General features: G+C 44.5%; 1 protein-coding gene across 2 annotated transcripts in view; it reads left to right on the top strand.

Annotated features, from left to right (window-relative positions):
• Positions 1–19,246, top strand: part of SLC22A3 (solute carrier family 22 member 3) — an 86,816-nt gene that overhangs the window by 17,839 nt on the left and 49,731 nt on the right. The window lies entirely within an intron of this gene.

The raw sequence follows: 19,246 nt of genomic DNA, 5'->3' as shown, positions 1-19,246 counted from the left end.
AAAATGAGAAGTTGTGAACAACTTGGTTGTGTAATAGAGGGGAATATGGTTAAATAAACACAGTGTGCCCATTTGATGTACTATGACAGAGATGGTAAAACTATGTTTACCAAGTAATGTGGAAATGCTTATGATACAATATCAAGTTAAAACAAAAGGCTAGGATATCAGTATGTGCATATTGTGTGGTTTCAATCATATATTTAAAAATCTCTGCCTGGAATATCTGTTCTTGAAAAGAGGGACTGCCTTACACAGAGGCCTTGGAAGGAAAGACCTTTACTGGTCCTTACATTTTTTCTTAACTAATTGAGATATTCTTTTGCCAAAGTCAGTGCTAAAGTAGAGGTAAAGCCAAGTTAACATTGTGGTCATGCTACATTTAAAATTGATTAGCAAATGCACATAGATTGTTCAAATTAACTGCAATTGTTTTGTTCAATTTGATAGGATCACTGAGAAATGAGTCAAACCTGCAAAACGAGAGCATGCAAGTGAGACTGGGTTTTCAGCAAAGGAAAAAACACTAGATTCCTTCTCAGGAAGGCCCACTTATTAGAAGTTGTGAAATCCTATAGCTAGTGAAAGAACACTATTCAGAATTTCTTACCCAAAACAATTACTTTGTTGCTTACATGAACACTTCCAGAAAAGAGGGCGCTGTTCAGAGAAAATAGCCTGGGGAGAATGAGTCTCTGGCATCAAGTGAAGCCAGTCTGGAAAATGTCATAAGGTGACAAGAGGACTTTCCTTCACCCAGCACAAGATCAGAAAACAAAGCGGGGCCTACACTTGCTGTGCTTGCTCTGAATAATCAGAAAGGCAATTGCTTCACTTAGCAGAAATTAAGGTTTGAATCTGACCTAGCTTTAATAGCTATCTGTTTACATGTGTTAGAGACCATATTATATTTTGCGTTGTCCAGTTTACATTGTTTTATATTAGTGATTTTTTTTAATGTGTGACAAGCCCCCCTTACTTGATTCATGAACCATTTATTTATGTGTTTGAGATTGTGTACTATTTGGAGATATTTTGATAGCAAATTTTATTTCAGTCATGAAAACTTAGCAGCTAGTTATGTTCTGGGTGCTTTGAATATATTGTTAGCATCAAAATAGTCTTACGATAGAAGTAGTTACTTTCCTGTTTTGCAAAGGGTGGAGTTGAGGCTGTGAAGATAGGTCAGTGTGAGCTGGATCCCTTCTGAGGTCAGCCTCACTCAAGCCAGTGACGTCCCTACCCACCTGTCTCCAGAACAGTGGCTCTCAAATCGAGAACCATCTGGAAGGCGTGTGAGGACTGATATTGCTGGGCCCCACCCCAGAGTTTCTGAGTGAGTTGGGCTGAGGTGGGCCGAGAATTTGCATTTCCAAGTCTCCATGTAGTGCTGATGCTGTGGGCCACAAGACCACACTTTGAGAACCACTTGGTCTAGAAGGAGGTTGGCTTTAGCTCATGCTTTTTCATTAGGTGATAACTGGCTAATATTACACTTGAGTGGAAAACATGACTCTCTTCAAGTAAGCTTCATATGGGGTTTGGTTCTTCTTAAAAATGCAGCTTACTGCTCCTTGATGTGGGTTCTTTCTTGGTGGTGTTCCCTTCCAGCCCAACGTGCATGGGTCTTATGCCCACAACATACTGGTCACAGCACGGTTCTAGTCACAGAGGAACCAAGGCTCCCTTTTGTCCATGAAACAAAGTTCAGGTCCCTCAGTCTGGCACTGATTTCATGTGCCTGTGAGCAGACTGTCGAATGGGATGGAACCTTCCCCTTCTCTGTACAAGGACCTTGTCCAGGCTAACTGCTGCTCCACCCACAGGTCACCCCAAAGCTATGCTGGGATCCTGTCCCCCTCTGGAATGTGGTTCCAGAGGAGGTATCTATGGAGCGGCCAGTGTGGGCCAGACATGTCCTAGGTGCTGGGCACCCCATGAGCAGGATGTGTGGACCCCTCCCCTGCACCCCTGTAGCCACAGGCTCCAACTTCCACTGGCTCTCAGGCCTCTGGTGCTGCCTGGCCTCCCTCACTTGGGAGACTCCTCCACGGTCTGTCTTCTCGTCCAGCTGCCCTCCCCACGCCCACCCTCGCCTCTCACTCCTAGCAAATCCCCTCACTTTCCACTTTCTGGACATAGAAGACTTGGGACAAGGAGCTTCTTGAATGTCCTGCCACCAGTATAAGAACTTACCTGTGTCCACTCCACCCTTTCCTCCTGACGCCCCTCTCCAAGGAGGGCTGTCTCCCCTGTGCTCTGGTCTTGGCCACTTCACAGGATTGCTCCCTCCACCACCACCTTTTCTCTTGTGTCCTTCACTGACATTTTTGCCCACCCACATTTAAAGTGTGTCTCATCCGTAGAACATCCTCTCCAGTGCCTGAATCTCTCCACAGCTGAGGACCCTTGTTCCCCTCCGGAAGCACATTTCCTGAAAGGACTGTTGCTCTAATTGTTCCCACATCCCACTGTCCTCTCAACCCAGTTTCCTCTCTCGGTCCCCACCATCCGCAGAATTAGCTCTTACCGGGGTCTCCAGAGACCCTGGGGCTGCTGTTCACTCAACCCTCATTCCCGGTCCTGTGCATCACACAAAGTGTCATCTGTGCTCGAAGGGAGGGGCGTGATTTGTACTCCTAGTGACCCTGCTGTCACAGCTCCCAGTTCCCATTTCACTGTTTGGCTCATCCTGGGCCCCCAGTACCTCTGTCTCCCCTCTGCCCGCTCAGCCCACTGTCTGCTAAGGCCAAGCACATCCAAGCAGATGGGCACAGCCAGGCGGGGGCCCCTATCTGCTGGTTCCTGCATACTTCCAGGAACCACGATCCGAAATCTGGAGACAGTCTGCAGAAAATACTCAATTTAGTCGAAGTAATTCAGGTTAACTATCATGGATCTCATTATCTCCACCATTGCTGATATTTCTGAGTGCCTACTAGGAATGTGGATGCTCTTTGGAGATTTTCTTACTGATGATTTCATTTTTCCATTGTTCTTTACTTTTTCATTAACACTCCGTCTGTAAACAGCCCAAGCTGCAATGGCTGACTTAGTGTATTAGCGAATTATCCCCGAATGCCTGTGTTTTTCTTTTTTAACCTTCTCAACGAGGCCAATATCCATTAGCATTTCAAAAACATCTTGTAAATAATGTTGCTGTAGCATGCTAACATTTTCCAGACTATTATGGAACTCTTCCACACGTAGGAACCGATACAGAACTACTATTGCCTGGAGCCATTATCTGAGCCATTCCAGCGACAGGTGCTCGTGACTCTCATGGGCCACTTACAGAGACTTTCATCTCCATCTCTGAGTCCTTAAGAGGACAAAGTAAAATACAAAGAGCCTTACATGTGAGTCCTTTGGAATTTCTTTGTTTTTTTTTTTTTTAAAGATTTTATTTATTTATTCGACAGAGATAGAGACAGCCAGCGAGAGAGGGAACACAAGCAGGGGGAGTGGGAGAGGAAGAAGCAGGCTCATAGCGGAGGAGCCTGATGTGGGGCTCGATCCCACAGCGCCGGGATCACGCCCTGAGCCGAAGGCAGACGCTTAACCGCTGTGCCACCCAGGCGCCCCTGGAATTTCTTTGTTTTTTAACATTAGCACTTAGAAGTTTACTGTAAATTTTGGCAATTTGCGTTTCACGTAAACTTTTCAATGAAAAAATGCCAAATTTTTCAAGGAACAACGTAAACATTCACACACCACTGTCCAAAATGAACAAATGTTATCATTTTGTCATATTTACTTTAGATTTTTTTTTAAAGAAATAAACCGTTACAGATCAACTTGAGATGCCACTTAATATTGCTGTGTAAGAAATTACACTAAAACTTAGTGGCTTATGACACTTGTAGTCACAGATTCCGTGGGTCAGGGATTCAGAACAGGCCCAACAGGGAATGCTCGTCTCTGTTACATGATGCGCGGCCTCAGATAGGAAGGCTCGTGGGCTGAGATGACCCGATGGCCAGCAGCGGGAACCGTCTGGCAGGTGGCACTGCTGTCAGCTGGGACATCACCTCGGTCTGTCTGCACCTGACCTCTCCAGGTAACGTGGGCTTCCTGCCAGCATGGCAGCCTCAGACCTCCCGCATAGCAGCTCACAGCGCCTGCATGTTCCAGCTCACAAGGTGGAAAGAAGCTGCGTCTCTGCTGATGGCCTCCCTCTGGAAGTCACACGGCCTCACCCGTGCTCATTCTGTTGGTTCCGGGAGAGTCCCAAGCCCGGCCTGGATTCCAGGGAAGGGGAGTTAGATTCTGCCTCCTGATGGCAGCATGGCAAGGTTCCCATGGGATGGTACTCTCGTTGTACCATGGGGTGGGAACTCTAGCCCAGCGATCCTTAGGTCGGCTGCAAGTCCTCAGGGGCATCCAATGTCGGGGGCGGGTCTCTGGCCCATTTGTAATAGTCGTCCGATGTAGCTGGGCATCCCCGTGAACTTCTTGTCGTATCTCCATCTTTCTAAAAAGGAATCACTGAGAGCCGTGGATGGCCAGTGTTAGAACCAGGCATCGTTAGTGCTCTCACACGATTATTTATCAAGCTAGGGCAGGGGGCACATGGCATTAATCAGGTCGTATATACATCTGATTGAATTATGCTACACTCTCTACTTTCTCAGTCTCTAATCATTAGTAAAATATTCCTATCTTAGTGTAGTATTTTACAGTGTTTACATGACATTCACATTCATTTCTTCAGTTGAAGCTTGATGAAGACAAACAGAATCTTGAGGCTGATGTTTGAAACAAAATAATGGAGGATAAACTACTTTGGGAACTATAGGGAGCTACGAAGATGGCCTGGCTATTCAGTCTCGCCGTCACGCCTTCTGGCGAGCGAGTTCTGTACTGCAGTCCTGTCCGACACTTCCCCTCCTGTGTCTCCTTGCTGGCCAGCCTGCTGCATTCCCACCTCCTCTCTGTGCGTCCAGATGCAGCCAGCTCTTCAGGGCCTGGCTTACACGCTGCCTCCTCCAAAAGGCCTTTCCTGACATATATGTCCCAGCTGGAACTCCTCTCTGCGCTGTACTTACGTAGCATTCTGTGGGTCCCTTATGGCATTTGAACACATTCCACTTTGTATTCTCTTCCACATACTACTTCACTGATGCTGCACTGGAAACTTCTGGCAAACCAGAGCCCAGCCGTGATCCCCTGTCAGCACACAGCAACATGCATTGCAGCCAGGAGCAGTCCGTAGACGTCTTTGGAATGAATGAGTGAAAGAATGAATGAACGATCCCTGTTTGTGCCATGCTTAGCTCCGTTGCACCTCTCTCGGGCTGGGGCTGTACAAGGTCTGGGAGCACTCTAACGGTGGTAGTATCTGGTGGACAGAGGACTCTTCTCTGGCTTACCCCGGGTCACGCAGCTCTAGTGAGGAGATGCTGGCTGTTCCGAGCCCAGCCTTTCCCACGACTCACGCCTTCCTGGCACCAGGGCGCTCATCTCTGGGGGCTCTGCTTTCCAGTTTGGAGCAGATGTGGACTGGGAAAGGCTGCAAAAAAGAAAAAGGACTTGGCGGCAGGGAGGTTATTTAGGCTTTCTCTAGGATGGGTGCCAACCTCTGGTTTAAGCACTAAGTTATTAAAGTAAATGAATGTATGTCTTGTCTCCTCGCACTTGTCAGCCCTGCAGTGCACAGCCCCTCCCCGCATCTCTGCGTCCCAGATACAGCCAAAGGACAGACGAGAGTGGGTGCCGAGTGGCTAGCTTTGGAAGCCCGACACCTAGCGCTTTCCCAAGTGGGTGGGTGGACAGCACCACAGCAGAGACCACGTGGTCACCTTAAACGTCGGTGGTAGTGCCTCTTTCCAGGAATCTATCAGACCAGATCTGAACCAGATCTGGCTCGCGAACAGCCAGATCCACCTCAGTGCCTGAAACTAGCACGACTGCCTTTCTGAAATGCCTCGCTAAGTTTCAACACAATAAATATAGCCTTAGCAATGGTCTATTTTCTCATTTTCTGAGCCAAGAAAAAGATATAAACAGCCAAGGTGACACTCTACTCTAGAACCTTCTCTCCTTTTCAAAACAAACATAATTTTAAGACCAAGATGGATAACTCTTGTAGTCAAGGGCTCGCACCTTGGTTCTAAGAGCAACATGAAGCTACTAGAGTACCATTTGAAGACAATGAGAAACCACACTGGTACGATACCAACTTTTTTTTTTTTTTTGCATTATACCAATGCAGAAAATTTTAGAGCAAATATGAGGCAATATTCAATTGGCGAAAATATTATGGCAGTAGATCACTTACTAAAAAGAGATAATTTAATGAAGTCTATGTAATTATTAATGCTTATTTATTTAAAGGAAATGAAAAGAGTTTTTAAAAATCCCCCCAACAAGAGAATTTTGCGTATTTGCTGCACTGTACATGGGTCCAAGTAAAAGCAGTTTAAGAAGATCTGTGGCACCTGCTTAAATGGAGAATGTATATTTCAGCAATTTTTAAAAACCGCATTTCTTTGTACAAGCTGCGGGGGTGGGGGATGGCTGTAGGTTGGGGTGTACTCGGGCATGAAGGGGCAGATCTGGTAATCAGCCTGCTGATGAGTGTGAAGCTGCAACTCGCTTCTTATCTCTAATCTCAGTTTCTTCGGCTGTAAAATGAGGGTAATAATCATGTCTAGCTCACAGGGTTGCTGGAGGGCTTCAAGGTGGCAGCGTGTACAAGCTAGTCGAGGGCCTGGCCCCCAGCGAATGCCAGGCAGTTTCAGCCCCTGCATTCCGGATGCGAAGCCTACCTCGGTACTTACAAGCAGTGTCGTCTGTGTCTTTCCTCCCCAGCTGCCTGGATGTGCAGAACCACGGGGCCAGATTGTTGGTGCTGCTCTGTTGCTCGGTCTTGCTTACTTGGTTATTGTGTGTTTGGGGACTGTCCTCAGTGACACGTCCTTTAAGGGGCCTTAAAACAGGGTCTTTGTGAACTCCATCTGTATTTTTTGGTTTCAATAACTCCAAGTAATCCTAATGGAAACAATTTGTTTTAACAATGCATTAAGAACGAAATATTTTCTTTTTTTTTTTAAAGATTGTATTTTTTATTTGAGAGAGAGAGAGAATGAGCAGTGGGGACAGGCAGAGGGAGAGAGAGAGAGAGAGAAGCAGAGTCCCTGCTGAGTCGGAAGCCCGATGCGGAGCTCGATCCCAGGACCCTGAGATCATGACCTGAGCCAAAGGCAGATGCTTCACCGGCGGAGCCACCCGGTGCCCCAAGAAGGAAATATTTTCAATTCAGGGCCTTGTACAACTAAACATAATGTTGTCTCGGGTCCCATAACACACTAGAATGGCTATCCTGAAGAGTCCGGGTCAAAGTGCATCCCAGGCCTGGAAGGGGAGCTGGGACGCCTTTCATGCCTTCCTTCTAACACACTCAACACCTGGGCAAGGACGGTGCAAGGCCTCCTCAGGACTTGGTGACAGCCACTGTTGGGCACGGAGCAGGGGGTGCTAGAACACTATTCGGTTAGATAGAGAACAAAGTTGGATCTGCACCTCAGGTCAAATAACTCTCAACTTTACGGTCACAACAAGGAAACGTTTGCAGAGCTGTGCTCTCCGGCAGGAGATCAGTCAATGATCCCATTGTCCCAGGACTTCCCCGGAGCTCTCTACCAAAAGTCCTGGCCCAAACTCTCCTAAGATTAAGCATTTCTCAAATCTCTTTCCTGATTCCAAACAATTGGAAATGTTATAAAAATAAATCTGTTGTCAAGTCCCATTTATTCTTGCTTTCAGATACAAACCACCAAGAGAACAGAAAACAAAGTAGAAGTGAACACGGGACAGGAAAGGAGGCAGAGGCCGTCCGCGGCTGCTGAGAACCTCGGCTTTGGCTCGAAGAGCTCTGTTTGTTTGTTTGTTTGTTTGTTTGTTTGTTTGAATCGGTTTTAACCTTTGTGGGAATTTGTCAACTTACACTGACAATAGCTTCTGCTTTTTTGTTGGTTTCTTTAATGTTGTGTTTCTCCTCAAAAACTTTTCATTGTCTCTTTCCCTCCTAATGAAATAGCAGTTATTTTAAGGCTGTGAGTAACCTGGTGTTTCTGTCCTGACACTCACTCCACATTCACAGAATCAGAAACTATCAGAATAGGAAAGCTCGGACCTTCAGGACTGTTCAGTGTCTCTAATTGGAGATGTGAACAAAACGAAGGCCTAGATGATTCTAGAATGGGGTGTCAAAGTCAGAACGCTGGTGATAGGATATTCATACCAAAATCCAGTGATTTTTTAGAAGTTTAAGAAAGATACATGTTAAACTGAGAAAATACCAGAGATTTAAAATCTGTGAGCTCCTTTTTATATTATGAGGAAGTCGATTTTTATGTAGCACTGTTGATGTGTTTCATCAGCTTGGCTGACTATGTCCTAAGAGTGTGTTCTTAGAAAACACAGGCTTTGGCAGACTTTAGAAGGTGTACGTGTTACTCCATGTTCGAACTAGATTATGAAAATCTTTGGCATCTGTGGTTTCCAAGTGGAGAAAACGTGGTGCCAATGATTTTGAAACACAGAAACTAAAATCTAGTAAAATGTGATGGGTCTCCTTCTCCCCACTGGAATTCCTCTGCAAGGAACATCTGATGGGCTTAATAATATATTAGGAAATCTATGACATATCAAAATGGTAGATTTTTAAAAGGCATTGGGTAGATTTTTTAAAGCTGTGCCAGGAGAGGCCCCGAGAGTTAACAGAACCCACATCACACCCTCATATGGGAGATGCAGAAGGGGAGTCTTTCTTTCCAAAGGACAGATAGAAAATATATATATTTATGTTTCTCGAAAGGGATGGTTAAGCTTATTGTGGGATTTATCATTATTATTCTTATTTAGTTTTCCTCTGCCAGTTTCACCCATCCTACATCAGACGGCTTATGACATCCTTCCTGCACATTCCATTGGCTCTTACAGCCCAGAAGGCTGCCTGAATATTACTTTTGTCTGTATTTGAGAAAATTTCCAGTAGCAAAATATTCCTTGGTTCTGTTTTCAAAATTCCAAGTAGATGTGATAGAACTGCTTTTGGTACCCGTAGATGTCCCCATGTCTCTTGCTGCATAATAGGTTAATTTGGTGCCTTCTTTTTCTGAAACCAAAGAATCATAAAATGCAACCAAACTTCTATTATTATGACTACTTTTAAACCTTATAATGTTTCTAAAGATAAATCCTATGCGTTTTTTCCCCTTTAGTACTTACAGTTATCAAACGATTGGCCTATTTTTGTGCTAATTGTTGTGAGATTTCACATACAAGTCAGCCCTCATGTATAATTGCAGTTAGAGTTTACGAGCTAGGACTCATGCTCAAGTCTACCCTTACTCCTGGCAGATCCAGTTCTGGTAAATGAGCTTTCATGGTGGAATGCAGCTCTCCCTCATTGCCATTCCTAACTGGTCTGAAGCCTAATGCTCAGGCGGAACTGGGATTTTGTGTACTGGACCTTTGATACTACCCTTCAGGTCTCTGGGGCACTGTTTGTCTTCAATCTTTTTTCTTCCTCTTCTTAGGACTGGGACAACTGGGACCCCATTGTTTCTGAGCTGCATCTCATTATTTATTACCTGTGCTCACAAATCATATGCAGATAAATGCTTCAAAAGTATATGTGCTGACCATGTCCCCTGTTTTTCTTTCCCCCATCATCTAGCCTGGATATCCTTGTTTCCAAAACATGGAGTCATTTTATATATACTGATCATGTCCTTTACATGTCTTCGTATCTCCTCATTATTTTAGAGGACTGTGCTCAGGGAAGGGTTACCAAATCAGCTCCAGGAAGAAACTGTGAGCACTTTCACGAACACTGAGGCTAATCTAGACAGATCCTACATTTATTAAAAAAAAAAAAAAAAAACAGGGGTTGAAAAACTTTATGGGGGAAGAATGGATTTCTATGGAAGATCATGCCTATTTTTATTTTAGGGGGTCAATGTAAGAGTTTTACTGAAGAATCTGTGATCCATATAAATTAGTAAGTTGCTTTACATAATTTTTTAAAAAGCTTGTTTTGTAATAAGTTGGGATATGGGAACATACTTCCTTTTCTCTGGCTTACTTGATGGTAAGAATATAGTATATAATACATATAATATACAAACTAGATGTGAATTGACTGTTTATGTTATCAGTAGAACTTCCAGTCAACAGTAATAGGCTGTTAGTTCAGTTTGGGGGGAGTCAAATGAACATGAATTTTCAACTGTACAGTGGATCGTACCCCTAACCCCTGTGTTGTTTAGGGGTCAACTAGACATTTAGATTCTAGGATTCATGGTTCTCCTGCTTCTGGGGAAGCTTGCTCACTTAATTTCTAGCTGGTCTCCCAGTTTGGGACTCTGGTCTCTTACATCTTCAGCCAATAGGGTTTTTGCTTTCTCTCACCCAAGCTATATGTAGTTTGGTGAATGCACTGTTAATAAATGAAATAGTGAATCTGGATTTTTATTTTCTTTTTCTTAGGCAAATTAAGTTGAATAAAATTGGTATTTGTCATACTTTGGCCCTCATAACATTATACCTACATGATAATGTTGAATTTTCCACATTTAAAGATCACATGAAATGAGCTTTCAGACTATAAAATAATTGTAAAATGAGTGTTTTCTTTCATAAGAAGACTAGATAGCTCCTACAGATAGGAATATGTTCCTCACAATTTTCGATTTTGAAAATTGTCTCTGTTCCACTGGACTCATGGGAGATAGAATTGAATAAAGTGCAATGTCATTATGTGCAATGTTGGAATCGCGGAGTAAGAGATTTCCGACCACCAGAGGGTCAGGCTAAGAGAGGCAGCTGCCAGCTATAACATTGAGCTCTTATCATGGCTATACCTCACAGGGAGCCAGAGTTTGCAGCGTGAGCCCAGATAACTTCCTACCAGCACAAGAGTCTACAATCCTTAGAAGTGCACAAAGGACACAGAGAGGCTGAAATGACTATTACCTGCCAGCTTTAGGCCCTGGTCCATTGACATCTCGAGCCAGTAGGACATGCAAAGAAACGGGAAATGTGATTGTGTGGTGGGGGTGGGGGGTGGTAGTGGGTGGAGAAGAGCAGCCAATAGAGATTGACTCTGAGTGGTCCTGGGTGTTGGATTTAGCAGGCAAGGACTTCAAAGCAGCTATTATCAATAAATACATTCAACCAGTTATATGATGTGCAAAGAATTAAAGGAAAAGTGGTCTTAATGGATGAGTAGATAATCTCAACAGAGAAATGGAAACTATTTTATTTATTTTTTTTTTAAGATTATTTATTTATTTATTTATTTGAGGGGCACCTGGGTGGCTCAGTCATTGGGCATCTGCCTTTAGCTCAGGGCGTGATCCCAGGGTCCTGGGATCGAGCCCCATGTCAGGCTCCATGCTCCGCTGGGAGCCTGCTTCTTCCTCTCCCACTCCCCCTGCTTGTGTTCCCTCTCTCGCTGGCTGTCTCTCTCTGTTAAATGAATAAAAAAATAAAATCTTAAAAAAAAAGATTATTTATTTGAGAGAGAGAGAGAGAGACAGGGACAGCATGAGCATGGGGGAGGAGCAGAGAGAAGCAGGCTCCCAGCTGAGATGAAGGTGGATCGATGGAGATGTCCCAGTCCTAAGAAGAGAAAGAAAAAAGATTGAAGACAAACAGTGCCCCAGAGACCTGAAGGGTAGTATCAAAGGTCCAGTACACAAAATCCCAGTTCCGCCTGAGCGTTAGGCTTCAGACCAGGTAGGAATGGCAATGAGGGAGAGCTGCATTCCACCATGAAAGCTCACTTACCAGAACTGGATTTGCCAGGAGTAAGGGTAGACTTGCCTTAGGAATCAGGGCTTTAGCTGTACCTTGAGAGAGGTTCTTGATTTGTGTTTCTGCATTTTTAGTTATTTCTTATATTTCATGTAAAAGTAAATATTATTGAGAGACTTGTTTTTCCTAAGTAGGCTCCATGCCCAGTGTGGGACTTGAACTCATGATCCTGAGAACAAGAGTCACATATTCTATCGACTGAGCCGGCCAAGTGCCCCTATTGAGAGACTTTTAAGAAGATAATCTCCCCACCCAACCTTCACTCATCCCTAATTCTGTACTAGAAATTATCTCAAACATAATTGCCAGGAAGAGCTCCCCACTTCACCCTACACTAGCCTTTGCTAGATAGTTGCATCCCTCTCTGGAGGCCCCTTGTCCCTTCTTCCCCTTGCCATGCTTATGTTATTTCCCTCAACCAATCTCCTTCCTCACCCTTCTAGTATATGCCTTTATATTCAGTATAGAATTTTTCCAAAGTGGACATAGTTTTATGTTTTTCTAATAAAATACATGAAAATAGTACATAATGCAAAAACAATTAAGAAAACACACAAAACAGTATGAAAACAAAATTACCTATCATCCAACCACTGAGAACCTTCTGATTAGCTTAATGAGTACCCTTCCCTCTGACATTTTCTGTATAGTTGCATAGATATGGATTATTTTATGCACATTTTATATATTTTATTAGACAAGGAAGTTCAGAGAGACTCAAAACATGAGAAGGGCTTGATATACCATCGCTGGCTTTGAAGGTGGAGAGGGCCACACAGAAAGGGCCTAATAGTAGCCACTAATTGCTAAGAACAACTCTTAGCCTGCAACAGCCAGAAAACAAGACCCCAAACCCACAACCGCAAAGACCTGGATTTTCCCAACAGCCTGGATGAGCATGGAGGCAGATTCTTCCCAGAGCCTGTACATGGGAGCCCAGCCTGGCTGACACCACATGTGTGAGAGGCTGAGCGGGGAACGCATCCAAGCCTGCCCAGACTTTTGACCTACAGAGCTGCGAGATAATGAATGGGCGTGGACGCAAGCTGCTAGGTTTGTGGCAATTAGTCACAGAGCCAACTGAAGACAATGCACTAAGCAAAATTAATACAACTCCTGTGCATTCTTGCAAGAAGCCTGTAGCAATATCCCCCAGATTCCCCAAAGGTGACCAACAGTCCACGTCAGAGTTTCCAATTTGAAAAATTACTAATATAAACAGTGTGTTAGGTTCTCTGTTTCTCAAATTTGAATGTGCAGCACAATCCCCTGGAGGACTGGGCCAAATGCAGAATTTGGGGCCCCACCCCAGAGTTTCTGATCCAGTGGGTCTAAGGTAGACCCCAAGAATCTGCATTTCTCATGAGTTTCCAGATGGTGCTGTTGCTGCTGGTCCAAACACTTTGAGAACCAGTCACTTAATATTATGAAAAGAATGATTTACCAAAATGCTGTATATTTCTAAAGCTCTCCTTTAACGGCTTATATTCTAGTAAAAAAAATATTTCTAGTAAACTGCTCATAAAGATGCATTTCACTGTGAGCCTAATCCCCATTTGGCTGTCGCTCGATGTTATTCTTCTGAATTTAGTCATCTTTCCCTCCGAGGACTATAAGCCCTCTTTTTCATTATTTTTATTTGCTTAGAAATCAGCTTTATCAGAAAGCGTGGCTGTTATTTTGGGACATAGCTTAAGAAGTCAACAGCAATTATCTGCAATAAAAATAAACATCATTAAAATAAAAATTTATCTGATGGCAGTTATTTACTAAAGAACAAAGGTAAAAAGAAAGAAGAAGTGCAAAGCCTCACTGTGTCTGAACAGTAAAGGTATGAGACCTGCACTGGAAAATATAAAAATCCAGCAAAATGGAGCTACGGGGCACTGGCTGGCAGTCATCCCAAGTCAAGGAGCAACAGCCCCCTGCCCTTAGCCTCCCACAAAAGTTAACATAGTAGGTATTCTCTTGCTAGTGCATTGTTTTGTTCATCCTCCCAGAACATTCATTGTCAAGTGACATAATGAAGTAGCTGAGCCTGTAGACGTTCACTTGGTTAAGAAGTCATGTGACTTGGTTCTATACAGTTGCTCTGCCATTGTGAGCCATTCTGTTGAAGTCTTGGACTAATATTGATCACCTTATACCATTTTTTGGAAATAACCGACTGAATCGGTCAGTGAACAAACATCTACTGAGTGTCTGCAAGTGTCAAGCAAGTAAATATCGATTCCATCATTTGATCCTGAGTTCAACCCAGCTCAGGCCACGTGGTAGCTTTGGCGAGGGAGGGCAGAGCACCTTGACTGACTGTCCCCACTGCTGTTCACAGTGTGTGGGGGGCAATTCCCCAGAAGTCAGTCTGGCAGTGCTGCTAGGGAAGCATGAGTGGATGCTGGGTGACAGAACAACTAATGTGTCCTGCGTGTGGGGTCCGAGGCACTTCTCTGTAATTCTGCTGAGGGTCTCTTCTAACCCATGGGTCTAGCAGGTCAGATACCTGTTCCTTTTTGATCATTCTTGCTCCCAGGGTGCAAGGTGCTTGTCCGCAGATGGTCAGAGCCAGGCTGGAGGCTCAGTTCCTAAATCATGTTCTGGTCTAACACAGGACCCCCTTTCGAGAAAGGGGCACACCTGATAACACCAGGTTTGTGGCCACGGGATCCACTGGTAAGCCTGGTGTCTGGGAATATACTCCAGAACCTCCAGAATTGGCTCCACAGGGAAGGCCAAGAGTCCAGAGAGGGAAGTCTAAAATAGCTGCCCCTGGATGAGAATTTGCATGGGTCTTTCCTTCTAGATGGAATTGCATTAAGTCAAAGTGGTGATTAAAGATGGCTAACTCATGGAAAATAGGGGCTATGATTGGCACTATTTGTGCCCTCAATAATTCAAAACTGATGACTCACCTATTAAAATATGTCATTTTGAATAGACTCCTCCACACACAGAATCATGAATTTAAAATAGTGTCGTGCTCGCTGAAAGGATCATGAGCTGCTTGTGAAGTATTCCTTTACCTGGGTTCCCTGAATAATAGAGCCTGGGACAAGAGCTTGCATCTTAATTCTTTATCAGGACCTGCAACCCCAGGGAAGGGAGAGTGAAGGAGGAAAGAGAAGAAGCAGGGAAGGAGGGAGGGCAAGTCAAGGGGGTCGAGCCCCCCTGCTGGCCACAGGTCCACAGCAAACACTGCCCAGTGTTCAGCCTTCAGGCATCTCCCTGAGGCCAGTGGACCATCGGCATCTCAGAGCAGCCACGGCGGGGTAGGCCTTCTCTCTTCTCCCATCTCCTGCCTCCTGTTGGTGAGTCCGAACCAGGAGGCTTCAGTTCCTTGCCACGTCTGTGTTGTCAGGCCCTCTCAGCCTGGGCAGCCAGCACATTTGAGGGCCCAGGCTGCCCCTGGGCAGGTGTACCACGTTGCACAGAAGGCGTTCACGCTGAATTCCTTGGCCCAGGCAGCATGGTGCTGGCCTTTCCAGTGAGAGAAAGATCCATGTCTTCTCCAGGACGCTACACCAGGGAAGCAGGATGGACCACCGAGGGAAATGCAGCCATGCAGATCTAGATCCGGTACGCGGAGCGCACCCCTGAATTCCAACGGGCTTGGACCAGGAAGGGAGAGCTGTCTTTTTTTTTTTTTTTTTAATAATGCTTCATTTTATACAGAAACTTTGAAAATATCCCGATTGATATGTGTATTAGTTTCCTAGGGCTGGCATCACAAATTACTACAAACTGGGTTGTGTTAACAGCAGAAATTCAATGTTTCATCATTCTGGAGTCCGTAAGTCTGGAGTGTGATTTCAGAGGCTTGCTCCCTCCAAAATCTCTAGAGGAGAATCTGCTCCTTGCCTCTCTATTACCTTCTGGTGTTGGTGGCTCTTAAGGGCTGAGATATATTCATCCCCCCTCCCAAGTCATACGTACCTCAGACTGTGACGGTATTTGGAGATAGGATCTTCAAGGGGAAAGTAAGCTAAAATGAAGTCATCAGGGTGCGCTCTAATCCAAATGGCCAATGGCCTTGTTAGAAGAGGAGGTCAGGACACAGACACACACACAGGGAGCCCACGCAAAGGCATGGGGAGAAGGTGGCCATCTCATGTCAAGATGAGAGGCCTTGCTAACCCTGTTGACACCTTGATCTCAGACTTTCAGCCTCCAGAATGCAGACACGATAAACTTCTGTTGTGTCAGCCGCATGCTGAGGTGCTTTGTCAGGGCAGCCCCTCAGATGAATGCACAGGTGACCCTTGTGTCCTTAGCGGGCACCTCCTCCGCCTTCCCATGGTGCTCTCCCCGTGTGTGAGTCTGTGTCTCTGTTTTCTCTTCTTATAAGGACACCAGTCACAGGATCAGGGACCCACCTGATCCAGTATGACCTCATTCTGACTAATTACATCCGCAAAGACCCTATTTCTAAATAAGGTCATATTCTGAAGATCGAGGCAGACAAAAATTAGGGAGGGGCACTATTCAATCCAGTATGATATGTAAAAATTAACCATCCCTGGCAGGTAGTTACATAGCTGAGAACCTCTATGCCAGTGGGTTTCAATCTCAGCTGCTCATTAGACTAGATTCTGATTGGATTGGTCTGGAGGGGGCTTAGACATTTTTTTCAATTATCCTAGTAATCCCAAAGAGCAGCCAGTGTGGAAAACCACATTTTAAAACCACCAGTAATGTCATTTATTATTATCATTATCGTTAAACACTAATCCTAATGCAAATGATAACATTTATCAGGCATTTAATATATCTCAGGCATTGGGTAAGTACATATTTTATTTTAATGATATTGTCAGTCCCATCCTGTCCCTCATTTTATAGTTGGGGACACAGTGGGCCGAAGAGGTCAAGGACACAGAGCTAGCAGTGGTAGACGACCAGATGGCTGACCCCACACTGTGGCTCGCCTGCCCTTGGATGTGCACAATGCAGAGCCTCTCATCGTCCTCTGGTCTGTAGACGTCCTTAGTTATGTAGAGAAATCATAAACACTTTAAGATGAGTCACTGCATGTCTTCTCTACAAAGAAATAAAATGGTTTGAGCTTCTAAGATTGGAGGGTGAGTGATGGAGCATAAGTTCATCAACAACTAGATGTTATTGCTATTATAGTAAATTCAGTTTTGCGTTTTTCCTAATTTCACAAGCCCAGACAAAAAACCATGCACTTAAAGAACATCTTTCCATTATATTTTGAGGTTTATCTGCTTAGCCATACCTGAAGGCATGGCTATTATCACCCTTACAGGACAGGTAAGGTGACAGCTTATATGAGCCTTTTCTTACTTATGGCGCCTCTTCATGCCAGGTGACATGGCATACCAGGTGTTCTAGGTGATGATGGCAGATGTTAGGTTTCCTCTCCATCTCCTGGTCTTGCTCTCATCTCCCTGGAATCTTGTTCTGTCCCGGGGCTGGGACATCTGTTCTGGGCCTTTCCATTTGCGACCTTGCCGATTCTTCCTCTGTCCTCTAGAACTTCCTCCTCCCTGTGTTCTGAACTCTCTTGATGTCTCTAGTTTCCTGAGAAAGAAACTGTCCAATCCCTGGGACCCGCACTGCATTCCCTGTTGGGTGGAATAGAGACAAGTGGTTCCTCAGCTTCAAATCGGAGCTTGACACCCCCCATCTGCTGCAGGCAGACCTGAACCTCATTAGCATTCGTGCTCCTGTGACTTGGGCTGCCCATCACTCTGCTCAAATACCTTTCTCCCCCGCCCCCACTTTTTTCCTTCTAAGTCCAGCTGATTGTTGAAGGATCTGATTATGTCCCACCTTCTTCATGTATCTGACTGCTTTGGACCCACCAGTCATTTCTTTTTCTGAGGCTGTCCTGCATTTTATAGTCAACCTCTTTCAGTTCTGATCTCAGGTGCTCCACATTTACGTTGACCTTGGCTCTCTAAAGTAATAAGCTCCTCACAGAGGCAGAAACAAAGTGTGCAGATCGACTGGTCCTTCTCCCAGCCTCATCTGTATATGCACACCACTGGAAGCTTCTGTAAATACCTGATGATTAGTTCTTACAGCTGCAGTTTATTGTGATGGTTTGTACATATCAGAAGATCATTAACTGTTTGATAGTAAGATGCCCATGTCAGAGTGCCTGGGTGGCTCCGTTGGTTAAACGTCTGACTCTTGATTTCAGCTCAGGTCATGATCTCAGGGTCATGAGATCAAGCCCTGTATCAGGCTCCACACACATGGAGTCTGCTTAAGATTCACTTTCTCTCCCTCTTCCCCCTCCCTGCCCTGTTCACACTGTGTCTCTCTCTAAAAAAATTAAAAATGCCCATATAAGTGATCAGATAAATTTTAAAGAAATTTTCATTATGACTAGAATTACTAACGTTATCCTTTCCCCTCATGGAAGCCCAGCCCACGTTATTTTCTTTATGATGACAGTAATATTTAACTGTTATTAGGCTCTGTTATGGTGGCTTGGTGTTGACTAGCAATGGAACCTGCCCATGGAAGTCGATGTGTAATTGGCCGATGCTAAATGTAGCCGGGGCACCCCACACCTGACGTCAAACCAAAGGCACATATGCTGTTTTGAATACTGATGAAGAGTCTAATGGCCACTATTTTGAACTGAAAGCTGATCAGGAATGGTTCGACTGACAACTGATCCTTAGAAGATGGAAACAAAGGCACGTATGTCTGGTCATTTGATGTCAGCACTACGAACAATTCCCGCAGCAGTACAAACAACTAAGAGGACTATTCCTCACAGATGTGACTGAGGTCAGATGATGCGATGTCCTCTAACCTTAGACCCTCTTACCTGACAGTTTGTTCCAGAGACAGCTGTGGAAAAGCCAGCCTCTGGTCCTCCAGGTCCACTCTCTGTGGCTTAAGGAGCAGGCAAGTCCCTTCCTGAGTTTCTAAGTCTTTTGTACACCTGCATTATTTTTACCTTACTTATCACCTTTGACCTTTGTATACTGGAGAAGTTCTGTTGCTCTAATCCTAAGGATGATTTAGAAATTGAACTTTAACATGTATCTAACAGTAACTTGTCCCAGCATTTTTTATCATTGTAGCTCAAATTAACACAATGTCTATTTGGATTGTAACAACTAGGAAAAGCTGAGAAATACCCCTAGTTAGAAGTCCTTCAAAAGTATCTAATTAGGCTGGAGTTGTGCTTTCTGCAAAATGAAGCAGGGTAATCCTTCCAACATTACATGAAGAGTTATTTGAGTGTTTTATCAGATCGGCTTTCTGCTCATGCCAAGGGGAGTAATTCTCTTTGTGTAAAAGTTATTTGAAGATTAGTAATGAACAGAATGGGTACACATGGATTTATGAGTATTTAAAAATAGTTTTTGAATGTCTTTGCATGTGTACACTTAAAAAATAAAAAGGAGATATCTCACTTGTTCTTGATAAATTGGCTTAG

Source organism: Ursus arctos, unplaced genomic scaffold (genome assembly GCF_023065955.2).
Source record: "Ursus arctos isolate Adak ecotype North America unplaced genomic scaffold, UrsArc2.0 scaffold_13, whole genome shotgun sequence".
NCBI lineage: Eukaryota > Metazoa > Chordata > Mammalia > Carnivora > Ursidae > Ursus > Ursus arctos.
This window is presented reverse-complemented; position numbering and strand designations above follow the sequence as displayed.